Below are 12,784 nucleotides of genomic sequence, written 5' to 3' on the forward strand. Positions count from 1 at the left end.
ATAAAAATAGATAAACAGTCGCCCTCTAGTTTTGGCTCCTTCCCTTCTTGTAACCGAAAGGTGACAGATAGGTGATTGGCTCTGGGGTGTCTGCAGGTGATTGGCTCTGGGGTGTTTGACAGGTGATTGGCTCTGGGGTGTTTGACAGTTGATTGGCTCTGGGGTGTTTGACATGTGATCAGCTCCATGGTGTTTGAAAGGTGATCGGCTCTGGGGTGTTTGGCAGGTGACAGACTTTGGGGTGTTTGACAGGTGATTGGCTCTGGTGTGTCTGGCAGGTGATCAGCTCTAGGATGTTTGACAGGTAACTGAATCTGTAGTGTTTGGCAGGTGATCAGCTATTTGGTGTTTGGCAGGTGACCCAATCTGGGGTGTTTGATAGGTGATCGGCTCTAGGGTGTATGATAGGTGATCGGCTCTGGGGTGTTTGACAGGTGATTGACTCTGGGGTGTTTGACAGGTGATCGGCTCTAGGGTGTTTGGCAAGTGACCAGCTCTGGGGTGTTTGACAGGTCACTGACTATGGGGTTTGTGGCAGGTAATCAGCTGTGGGGTTTTTAGCAGGTGACCGACTCTGGGGAGTTTGACAGGTGACCGGCTCTGGTGTGTTTGACAGGTCATCAGGTCTGGAATTTTTGGCAGGTGACCGGCTCTGGGGTGTTTGGCAGGTGACCGACTCTGGGGAGTTTGATAGTTGACCGGCTCTGGGGTGTTTGGCAGATAACCAACTCTGGGGTGTTTGACAGGTGACCGACTCTGGGGTGTTTGGCAGGTGATCAGCTCTGGGGTGTTTGGCAGGTGACCGAATCTGGGGTGTGTGATAGGTGATCGGCTCTGGGTTGTTTGGCAGGTGACCAGCTCTGGGGTGTTTGATAGGTGATTGGCTCTGGGGTGTTTCGCGGGTGATTGGCTCTGGGGCTTTTTACAGGTGATTGGCTCTGGGGTGTTTGACAGGTGATCAGCTCTGGGGTGTTCGACAGGTGTTTGGCTCTGGGGTGTTTGACAGGTGTTTGGCTCTAGGGTGTTTGGCAGATGACCAGATCTTGGGTGTTTGATAGGTGATTGGCTCTGGGATGTTTGACAGGTGATCGTCTCCGGGTTTTTGACAGTTGATCGTCTCTGGGGTGATCGGCAGGTGATCAGCCCGGAGGTTTTAGGCAGGTGACTGACTCTGGGGTGTTTGGCAGGTGACCAGCTCTGGGGTGTTTGATAGGTGATTGGCTCTGGGATGTTTGGCAGGTGATCGTCTCCGGGTTTTTGACAGGTGATCGTCTCTGGGGTGATCGGCAGGTGATCGGCCCGGAGGTTTTAGGCAGGTGACCGACTCTGGGGTGTTCGACAGGCGATCGTCTCTAGGGTGATTGGGAAGGGATTGGCTCTGAGGTGTTTGGCAGGTGATCGACTCTGGGGTGTTTGGCAGGTAACCATCTCTGGGGTGTTTGATGGGTGATTGGCTCTGGTGTGTTTGGTATGTGTTCAGCTCTGGGGTGATCAGCAGGTGATTGGCTCTGGGGTGTTTGACCGGTGATTGGCTCTGGGGTGTTAGACAGATATTTGGCTCTAGAATGTTTGGCAGATGATCAGTTCTTGGGTGTTTGATAGGTGACTGACTCTGGGGTGTTTGGCAAATGATCAGTTCTTGGGTGTTTGACAGGTGATTGGCTCTCGGTGTTTGACAGGTGATTGGCTCTGGGGTGTTTGACAGGTGATTGGCTCTGGGGTGTTTGACGTGGAGAAGTGTGGCTCAGGGGTTAGAGGCGGCAGACCCGGAAGCTGAGATCGGCCCTGGATCAGGGTTCAATTCCCCGCCTCGGCGGGTCTTGGGCTCAAAAATTCCACGGACTCGATAATTCTCGCTCCGGTGCCTTCTCAACTCACGGGTTCACACTCTGCGACTCTGGGCAATAGTTTGCTTAATCTCCACAATGGCCCCTCGCGGCGGGATGCCTGGCTTTCACCTTGTGGATACCCTGCCGGGGTTATCTCACAGGGGAATACCAGGACGGGTTCCCTAAGCAAGCGCCGGGAAACCCTTTGTGGGTAGCTGTGCGCTATATAAGCTCAAATACATTTACATTTACATTTACATGTGATCGGCTCCATGGTGTTTGGCAGGTGATCGGCTCTGGGGTGTTTGACAGGTGGCAGACTTTGGATTGTTTGACAGGTGATTGGCTCTGGGGTGTCTGGCAGGTGATCAGCTCTAGGATGTTTGACAGGTGACTGACTCTGTGGTTTTTGGCAGGTGATCAGCTCTTTGGTGTTTGACAGGTGACCCAATCTGGGGTGTTTGATAGGTGACCGGATCTGGGGTGTTTGACAGGTTATCGGCTCTGGGGTGTTTGGCAGGTGATTGGCTCTGGGGTGTTTTTTGTTAGGCGATCGGCTCTGGGGTGTTTGACAGGTGACTTACACTGGTGTGTTTTCAGGTGATCGGCTCTGGGGTGTTTGATAGGTGACCGACTCTAGGGTGTTTGGCAGATGACCGACTCTGGGGTGTTTGGCAGGTGACCAAATCTGGGGTGTGTGATAGATGATCAGCTCTGGGTTATTTGGCAGGTGACCAGCTCTGGGGTGTTTGATAGGTGATTGGCTCTGGGGTGTTTGGTAGGAGATCGGCTCTGGGTCGTTTGGTAGGAGATCGGCTCTGGGATGTTTGACAGCTGATTGGCTCTGGGTTGTTTAACAGGTGATCGTCTCCGGGTTTTTGACAGGTGATCGTCTCTGGGGTGATCGGCAGGTGATTGGCCGGGAGGTTTTAGGCAGGTGACCGACTCTGGGGTGTTTGACAGGCGATCCCCTCTGGGGTGATCGGCAAGGGATTGGCTCTGGGATGTTTGGCAGGTGACCAACTCTGGGGTGTTTGGCAGGTAACCATCTCTGGGGTGTTTGATGGGTGATTGGCTCTGGTGTGTTTGACATGTGATCGGCTCCATGGTGTTTGGCAGGTGATCGGCTCTGGGGTGTTTGGCAGGTGACAGACTTTGGGGTGTTTGACAGGTGATTGGCTCTGGGGTGTCTGGCAGGTGATCAGCTCTTTGGTGTTTGGCAGGTGACCCAATCTGGGGTGTTTGATGGGTGATTGGCTCTGGTGTGTTTGGTAGGTAATTAGCTCTGGGGTGATCAGCAGGTGATTGGCTCTGGGGTGTTTGACAGGTGATTGGCTCAGGGGTGGCTGACAGGTGGTTGGCTCTAGGGTGTTTGGCAGATGACCAGCTCTTGTGTGTTTGACAGGTGACTGACTTTGGGGTGTTTGGCAGGTGACCAGCTCTGGGGTGTTTGATAAGTGATTGGCTCTGGGGTGTTTGGTAGGTGATTGGCTCTGGGGTGTTTGGCAGGTGACCGACTATGGGGTGTTTGACAGGTCACGGACTATGGGGTTTATGGCAGGTAATCAGCTCTGGGGTTTTTAGCAGGTGACCGACTCTGGGGAGTTTGACAGGTGACCGGCTCTGGTGTGTTTGACAGGTCATCAGCTCTGGAATTTTTGGCAGGTGACCGGCTCTGGGGTGTTTGGCAGGTGACCGACTCTGGGGAGTTTGATAGTTGACCGACTCTGGGGTGTTTGGCAGATAACCGACTCTGGGGTGTTTGACAGGTGACCGGCTCTGGAGTGTTTGACAGGTGATTGGCTCTGGGTTGTCTGGCAGGTGGTCAGCTCTAGGATGTTTGACAGGTAACGGACTCTGTGGTGTTTGGCAGGTGATCAGCTCTTTGGTGTTTGGCAGGTGACCCAATCTGGGGTGTTTGATAGTGTCAGGGGGTCCCCTGCTCGGCCCCGGCAGGGCTAACCGATTGTCCCTCTCCTCAACAGGCGAATTACTACGGGCCCTTTAAGGATAGCCTTTGTGTTCGTGACGAAGGCCTTGCATCTGGACCACCTGACTTTTTGGACCTATCAGGAGAGGCTTCTCACCATATGAGGGGAGACCCGGAAGACGCCGTGTCTCCGTCGTGGGAGGAAGAAGTGAGACGCCAGGAGAACAACGCGACCGGGAAGGCGGAAAGCACCGTGGAGACGGAGTCCTTGGAAAGAGACGACACCAAGAGCAGAGAAGGTGCCGGGCTGGTGACCGAGGAGAAGCGGACGGAGGCAGCTGTAAAGCCAGGAGGCCAACGACACCGCGTTTCGCCCAGCCACGCGAAGGAGGACGCATGGCTTTCCCAGGTGCATGCTCGTTTGGGTTCTTTGTTGCACTTTAAGAAGGGAGGGACCGGGTAGGAGACCGTACAAGCACCGGGGCACCTCGTTTAGCAGAGCCGTGTACGAGACACTGAATGTGGTGGTGGTTCTTGCTTATTCCCTCACTCCCTCCCTATTCCATGAGTTTCTAGACAGTGTACAATACACTAAAAGCCACGTTCTTTTCTTTTCCTTCCATGTGCTGGAGTGTCCCGGACCCCGACCCAGGAAGTGCCCCGAGGACCACAATCCTGCCACCGGTCAATTGTTAACGTGTCTGACCTAAGACTTTATTTTGTGTTCAACAGTCTGTAATCCGCAATAAAAATAGATAAACAGTCGCCCTCTAGTTTTGGCTCCTTCCCTTCTTGTAACCGAAAGTGACAGATAGGTGATCGGCTCTGGGGTGTTTGACAGGTGATTGGCTCTGGGGTGTTTGACAGGTGATCGGCTCTAGGGTGTTTGGCAAGTGACCAGCTCTGGGGTGTTTGACAGATGACTGACTGTGGGGTGTGTGGCAGGTAATCAGCTCTGGGGTTTTTGGCAGGTGACCGACTCTGGGGAGTTTGACAGGTGACCGGCTCTGGGGTGTTTGACAGGTGATCGGCTCTGAAGTTTTTGCAGCTGACCAACTCTGGGGTATTTGACAGTTGATTGGCTCTGGGGTGTTTGACAGGTGATTGGCTCTGGGGTGTTTGACAGGTGATTGGCTCTGGGGTGTTTGACAGGTGATTGGCTCTGGGGTGTTTGACAGGTGACTGGCTCTGGGGTGTTTGACAGGTGATTGGCTCTGGGGTGTTTGACAGGTGATTGGCTCTGGGGTGTCTAGCAGGTGACTGGCTCTGGGGTGTTTGACAGGTGATTGGCTCTGGGGTGTTTGACAGGTGACTGGCTCTGTGGTGTTTGACAGGTGATTGGCTCTGGGGTGTTTGGCAGGTGATCGGCAGGTTATCAGCTCTGGGGTGTTTGGCAGGTGATCGACTCTGGGGTGTTTGACAGGTTACCGGCTCTGGGATGCTTGGCAGGTGATCGGCTCTGGGGTGTTTGGCAGGTGACCGACTCTGGGGTGTTTGATTGGTGATCAGCTCTTTGGTGTTTGGCAGTTGACCAGCTCTGGGTTGTTTGATAGGTGATCGGCTCTGGGGTGATTGGCAGGTGACTGGCTCTCGGGTCTTTGACATTTGATTGGCTCTGCGGTGTTTGGCAGGTAATCGACTTTTAGCTGATTGACAGGTGACAGACTCTGGGGTGTTTGGCAGGTGATCAGATCTGGGGTGTTTGGCAGGCGACCTGCTCTGGGGTGTTTGGCAGGTGACCGACTCTGGGGTGTTTGACAGGTGATTGGCTCTGGGGTGTTTGACAGGTGATTGGCTCTGGGGTGTTTGACAGGTGTTTGGCTCTAGGGTGTTTGGCAGGTAAACATCTCTGGGGTGTTTGATAGGTGACTGACTCTGGGGTGTTTGGCAGATGATCAGTTCTTGGGTGTTTGACAGGTGATTGGCTCTCGGGTGTTTGACAGGTGATTGGCTCTGGGGTGTTTGACATGTGATCGGCTCCATGGTGTTTGGCAGGTGATCGGCTCTGGGGTGTCTGGCAGGTGCTTTTTAATTTTTTTCACTACACTTCCCACTCACATCCTATTTCTTTCACTTGCACTCAACACACACCACACATAGACTGAATTGTCAACGCTCCCGCGTAGTCGTAGGTCGCAGCGTGCCGCATCCCCTTAGCGGGGTGCGAAGACCCCGATGATGAAGCATGACACCAAGGGGCCTGTTGGTGTGTGAGGGGTATTTTACACAACACTGAGTGTCCCCCTTCCCCTTTTTTTCACTTTTCTTCCCAATAAGTGGTAGGATTCTTCATGTTTATGTAACAGTGCCCGTGGAGTAGGAATCCTACTTGATACTCTACCTCCCCTCTTTGTTAAATATAGTCTATAAGCAGCGCGCAGCTGCGGGAGTTCTGTCCCTTCAGACATAACAGAAACACACACATCAAAGTACACACACTTAGGTATAAAAAAGAAGTCAGCGGTACACCCACAATGGAAGACGAACATGGCCTAACTTTTGCAGAAGATGAGATCGATAAGATTCTAGCAGACAGCAACCTTTTTGAGGGCTTGTGCAACCAAGATACAGGCCCGCAAACTAACGATTGGAACGAACTGCTAAATCTCAGGCGTAACCAAATAAAAGCAGCATTACATGGCCTGTTTATGACCCAGTACTTGCGTAATAAAATGGCACCCCCTGGCTTGATTGTGAAAAACGAACCATTAATCTTCCAACATGACATGATTTTTAAGAAAGAGTGGTCACTAATCTCCTGGCACTGCTCAAGAGACTGGTTAGTCCTAATAATAAAAACAGCAGCCAGGATCACTCAGGAACTGAAAATCGAAATAAACAAAATTGAAATACAACTGAAGACATATATATCACCTGAAGACCTGAAAATAAGACTGGATGAATTAAATCAGCAGATGACCGAGTTCGAGTTCAACCTAAAACAAAGCAAGACTAACAAACTAACCAAAGATGTGGCCAAATTCACCCCTGAGAGTGCGTATCCCTACACTAAAGTGGACTATGTGTCAAAAAACAACTACAGCGACACTGACAGTGAGAATTCTGACACTGGCTCGTCTGGTTCCAATTCTAGTGGAAACAAAGGGAACAGACAAAGAAGGGGAGGATGGCGACAAAGACGCCAACAATTCCCCAGACAAAGGGGATGGCGGGGATATCAACCACCGAACCATTTTCAACAATTCATGGGCCCACCACAATTTAATCCCTTCCAATTTGGTCCTATGTGGAACCAGGAATATAATGATGGTTACTACGGGCAACAACAACCATATGGAGGAAACCAGCAGCCTTTTTTAGGGGCCCGCCAGAACGCACGAGGGAAGAACCGGAAAGGGAACAATGTAATGTGGGAAGATCAAGAACAGCCCAACGCCCGAACGACCCGGAGCATGACGGGATCACTACCCAACCAACCATCAACCAGCAAGAGGGGGACTTAGTGGTAAACCTCGCACCCATTACTTTGACAACGATGCAGAAAAATGTCTTAAACAAAGGATTGGGGTATGTACCCACTCAAAAACCTGACATTTTCAAGCTTAATGTAGAATTACAAGACTTTTTCAGAAAACTGAAGCTACAAGCTTTTTTTAAGGACAAACCTCTACCAGAAGACAAGACGGACACAGGTCTGAGACCAAAGTCAACTTTCACCCCTCCTGACTCAGGTATCCCCATGGAGATTCTAACCTTTGAGAAGGCAGTGATAACAGAGGTAAACAAACTAAACTTACAAGGGAGGAATGTCTTCCACAACACCAGTGGAGAAGAACAACAAGCACTCCGGGAATTAACGGCCAACAGCGAGTTAGTCATCAAACCAGCTGACAAGGGGGGAGCCATAGTATTGCAATCCCTTGAGAAATATGATGGAGAATGCCAACGTCTACTGTCCGACGAACGGAACTACAAAATACTGGAGAGTGATCCAACAGAACGACTAAGAACACGGATTGGGGGTATGGTGGAGGAAGGACTTGCCCACGATTGGATCAGCAAAAAGGAAGCTGAATTCCTGCAACAACCGACCCCGAGGATACCATATTTTTATTGTATCCCGAAAATACACAAGAACATTGACAATCCACCTGGAAGACCAATAGTCTCCGGCATTGGATCCATCCTGGAACCCCTATCGAAATTCTCAGATGCCTTTTTAAGACCGATGGTACAGGCTACAGATACGTACCTGAAGGACACAAAATCGGTCCTACAATTGCTGGAAAACACCACCTTTGACCCAACCACGCAACTTATGATAAGCTTAGACGTGGAAAGCTTATACACTAGCCTGCCCCATGAAGAGACATTAGAGATCATCGAAGAAGTACTCTTCAGCCACACTTGGAAATACCAAACACCGAGAAGCCTGGTACTGGAGTGCATCACCATGGCCCTCAAAGACAATTTTTTCCAGTACAAGGAGGTACTTTACCTACAAACCCACGGAACGAGCATGGGTAGTACTTTTGCTCCGAGCTTAGCGGGACTATACGTCTACCATCTAGAGGAACACAAGATCCTCCATGAAAGTAACCCCTACCGCCCCCAAATTATCATCTGGAAACGATACATCGATGACATTTTCATCATCTGGAACGGCGATGTCAACAGTGCAATGAATTTTGTAACCTGGTTGAATACCCAGAATGATTATCTGAAGTTCACAAGCACTTTTTCAAATACATCGATGGTTTTTCTCGACTTGAATATCTACAGTGAGGATGGAAGGTTAAAAAGCACAACACATTTCAAACCAACCTCCAGAAACTGTCTGCTGCGCTACGACAGTTTCCACCCGAGACACCTAAGGGAAAATCTACCCTATGGGCAATTCCTCAGACTCCGGAGAAACTGTACAGAACTGAGTGAATTCAACCGACAAGCGAAAGATCTAAAGACCAAACTCATGCAAAGGAAATACCCCACAAGTACCATCAACAAAGCAATGAAGCGCGCTAAAAACAATCACAGGGAGGCACTCATAGAAGAAAATCCCCATGTAAAAGAAGCAAACAAGAGGCCGATCTGCGTAACAACTTACTCCACCATATCAAATCAGGTGTCGAAAGTCATCGATAAACACTGGGGCATATTGAATTGTGGAGGTTTGGCATTTGAGAAACCGATGCATGCGCACAGAAGGGGCAGAAACATAAAGGACATTGTGGTCCATACCAGGCCACGGACAAACCAGATGGAGAGACCCAATGTAACTGCTGTACAAGGTCATTTCCCTTGCGGGGATTGCAGTTGTTGCCACCAAACTCAAAAAAGTAAAAACCTGAACTTCAGAAATGGCACAACATGGGAGCAACGCCACTTTACGAACTGCAACACAAAGAATGTGATTTATCTAATCACATGCCCTTGCGGACTAGAATATGTAGGCATGACCACCCGCCCCATCAAGATAAGGATAGGGGAACACAAAAGTAATATACGCTGTAAGAAGACAACAACTAAGATGGCAACACATTTTTTGTCACATCAACACTGCGTCAACGACCTACGCTGGACCGTCATAGAACGACTACCCTCTGAAACAGGTCTGTTCCAAAAGGAACAACGTTGGGTGTTCCGCCTAGCAACCCATGTCACCGGACTTAACGACGACATACCGTGGAGCCAAGTCTCCTAAAAAACCACAGGATACAAGTAAGGAATAACAAATGGTGTGATGTCAAAAGGAGCAGATCCACGTGAACCAACAACTCCAGTGATCCACTTGTTTTCCTTTTATAATGCACTACCGAAAATAAAATAAACTGTGCAATTACTAGCATCTAGCACCACCGTCTGAATGAAAGATATGTAAATGTATGGTCAACCATACCATATCATCTCTACAAACGATGTGGTACCACCCACGCGATTATATCGAGAGAGACAGACCCACGTGAACAAAATCTCCAGTGATTCACTTGGTACTTTTAATAAAGCACTTGGTACTTTGCAGAAAGCACTATCGCAAATAATTATGAATGAATAAACCGGGCGCGTCAGCTAGGCAAAAGAAAAAAACACGCATGCGCGAACCGTACTTAAACAATGCGCATGCGCATTGAAACGCCGAAGTCTCGCCAGCGCGCATGCGCAATGGGACATCGGAAAGCGGCCAACACGCTTGCGCGAAGGAGGGAACGGATACATCACACGGGCGCTCCCCCTGGGCGCACAGAACTGACCGAGTGTGAGTGGCTAACAAACGGAAAGTCCATATATGGACAGTTTAAACCCGGTAATTAACGAATGACAATGGTATGCACTGTACATGTGACAAAAACACATGCATGAAAGGGGCGTCACTGCTGCATGGCCATTAGCCTTTCGACTAATTAACCAATGAGAACTCACTTCATCCACCTTTAAATATCACCAAGCTCACCCGTATGTCATTTACGACGGAGCAACACAGGGTGGAGGAAAGAGGCCGACTGAGGCGGATTTCGTGAGTATTCACTAGAAAACGGAGTTTAAACTCTGTGGGTACATTACAGAGACCAACAAGTAAGTAGAGACAACAACATTGATCCCACTCTTCTATCCCTATAGATTGTGGATCCACCTACCTACCTACCCTGATGTTCAGAAATTGCTCATGATGCTTTAATCAGCTTAGACAATAAGTATGTTTAAAAACACTGAACCCTAAGTTTATCATCAATGTGTGTGAGTTTGTGTGTTATGTGTTCTGTATGTCTTTGATGTTTCTTTCCCTTACAGGTTAAATCAACCGTTTGGGGCTCCAGGTGACTGCACCTGTCTGAGCCGACCTATATGGTAACCAAACCTAACGATCTTTTCTTTTTTAGGACATGTAACTACATGTTCCAGAAAATCCGCTGTAGGCACATTGTATTTGTCTTTAGCGAACGCAATCACTTTTTTAGGAAAGTTAGAACAAAAATCCTGTTCTGTAGAGAAACGTGAGTAGGGTTGGGAGTTGTGCCCCGTCCTGAAGAAGGTACGCATGTACCGAAACATGTCGACGCACACCAGAGGTTCTGTCCCTTACTAAGACACAAAACCTCGCCATCTAGCACTTTTTTTTAATAGTACCAGCCAGAGGTACAGAATAAAGTTTTTTCTTTTTACCCACTGGCCAGGTCCTTTTTAATTTTTTTCACTACACTTCCCACTCACATCCTATTTCTTTCACTTGCACTCAACACACACCACACATAGACTGAATTGTCAACGCTCCCGCGTAGTCGTAGGTCGCAGCGTGCCGCATCCCCTTAGCGGGGTGCGAAGACCCCGATGATGAAGCATGACACCAAGGGGCCTGTTGGTGTGTGAGGGGTATTTTACACAACACTGAGTGTCCCCCTTCCCCTTTTTTTCACTTTTCTTCCCAATAAGTGGTAGGATTCTTCATGTTTATGTAACAGTGCCCGTGGAGTAGGAATCCTACTTGATACTCTACCTCCCCTCTTTGTTAAATAAATAGTGTCTGGCAGGTGATCAGCTCTAGGATGTTTGACAGGTGACTGACTCTGCGGTTTTTGGCAGGTGATCAGCTCTTTGGTGTTTGACAGGTGACCCGATCTGGGATGTTTGATAGGTGACCGGATCTGGGGTGTTTGACAGGTTATCGGCTCTGGGGTGTTTGGCAAGTGACCAGCTCTGGGGTGTTTGACAGGTCACTGACTATGGGGTTTGTGGCAGGTAATCAGCTCTGGGGTTTTTAGCAGGTGACCGACTCTGGGGAGTTTGACAGGTGACCGGCTCTGGGGTGTTTGACAGGTCATCGGCTCTAGGATTTTTGGCAGGTGACCGGCTCTGGGGTGTTTGGCAGGTGACATACTTTAGCGTGTTTGACAGGTGATTGGCTCTGGGGTGTCTGGCAGGTGATCAGCTCTAGGATGTTTGACAGGTAACTGAATATGTAGTGTTTGGCAGGTGATCAGCTATTTGGTGTTTGGCAGGTGACCCAATCAGGGGTGTTTGATAGGTGATAGGTGATTGACTCTGGTGTGTTTGACAAGTGATCGGCACTAGGGTGTTTGGGAAGTGACCAGCTCGGGGGTGTTTGACAGGTGACTGACTGTGGATTGTGTGGCAGGTAATCATCTCTGGGGTTTTTAGCAGGTGACTGACTCTATGGAGTTTGACAGGTGACCGGCTCTGGTGTGTTTGACAGGTTATCGGCTCTAGAATTTTTGGCAGGTGATCGGCTCTGGGGTGTTTGGCAGGTGACCGACTCTGGGGTGTTTGACAGGTGATTGGCTCTGGGGCGTTTGACATGTGATCGGCTCCATGGTGTTTGGAAGGTGATTGGCTCTGGGGAGTTTGATAGTTGACCGACTCTGGGGTGTTTGGCAGATAACCAACTCTGGGGTGTTTGACAGGTGATTGGCTCTGGGGCGTTTGACATGTGATCGGCTCCATGGTGTTTGGAAGGTGATCGGCAGGTTATCAGCTCTGGGGTGTTTGGCAGGTGATCGACTCTGGGGTGTTTGGCAGGTCGGCGGCTCTGGCATGCTTGGCAGGTGATTGGCTCTGGGGTGTTTGGCAGTTGACCAGCTCTGAGGTGTTTGATAGGTGATCGGCTCTGGGGTGATTGGCAGGTGACTGGCTCTCGCGTCTTTGACATTTAATTGGCTCTGCAGTGTTTGGCAGGTAATCGACTTTTGGCTGATTGACAGGTGACCGACTCTGGGGTGTTTGGCAGGTGATCAGATCTGGGGTGTTTGGCAGGTGACATACTTTAGCGTGTTTGACAGGTGATTGGCTCTGGGGTGTCTGGCAGGTGATCAGCTCTAGGATGTTTGACAGGTAACTGAATATGTAGTGTTTGGCAGGTGATCAGCTATTTGGTGTTTGGCAGGTGACCCAATCAGGGGTGTTTGATAGGTGATAGGTGATTGACTCTGGTGTGTTTGACAAGTGATCGGCTCTAGGGTGTTTGGGAAGTGACCAGCTCTGGGGTGTTTGACAGGTGACTGACTGTGGAGTGTGTGGCAGGTAATCATCTCTGGGGTTTTTAGCAGGTGAC

Source organism: Lissotriton vulgaris, chromosome 1_2 (assembly GCF_964263255.1).
Source record: "Lissotriton vulgaris chromosome 1_2, aLisVul1.2, whole genome shotgun sequence".
Classification (NCBI taxonomy): Eukaryota; Metazoa; Chordata; class Amphibia; order Caudata; family Salamandridae; genus Lissotriton; species Lissotriton vulgaris.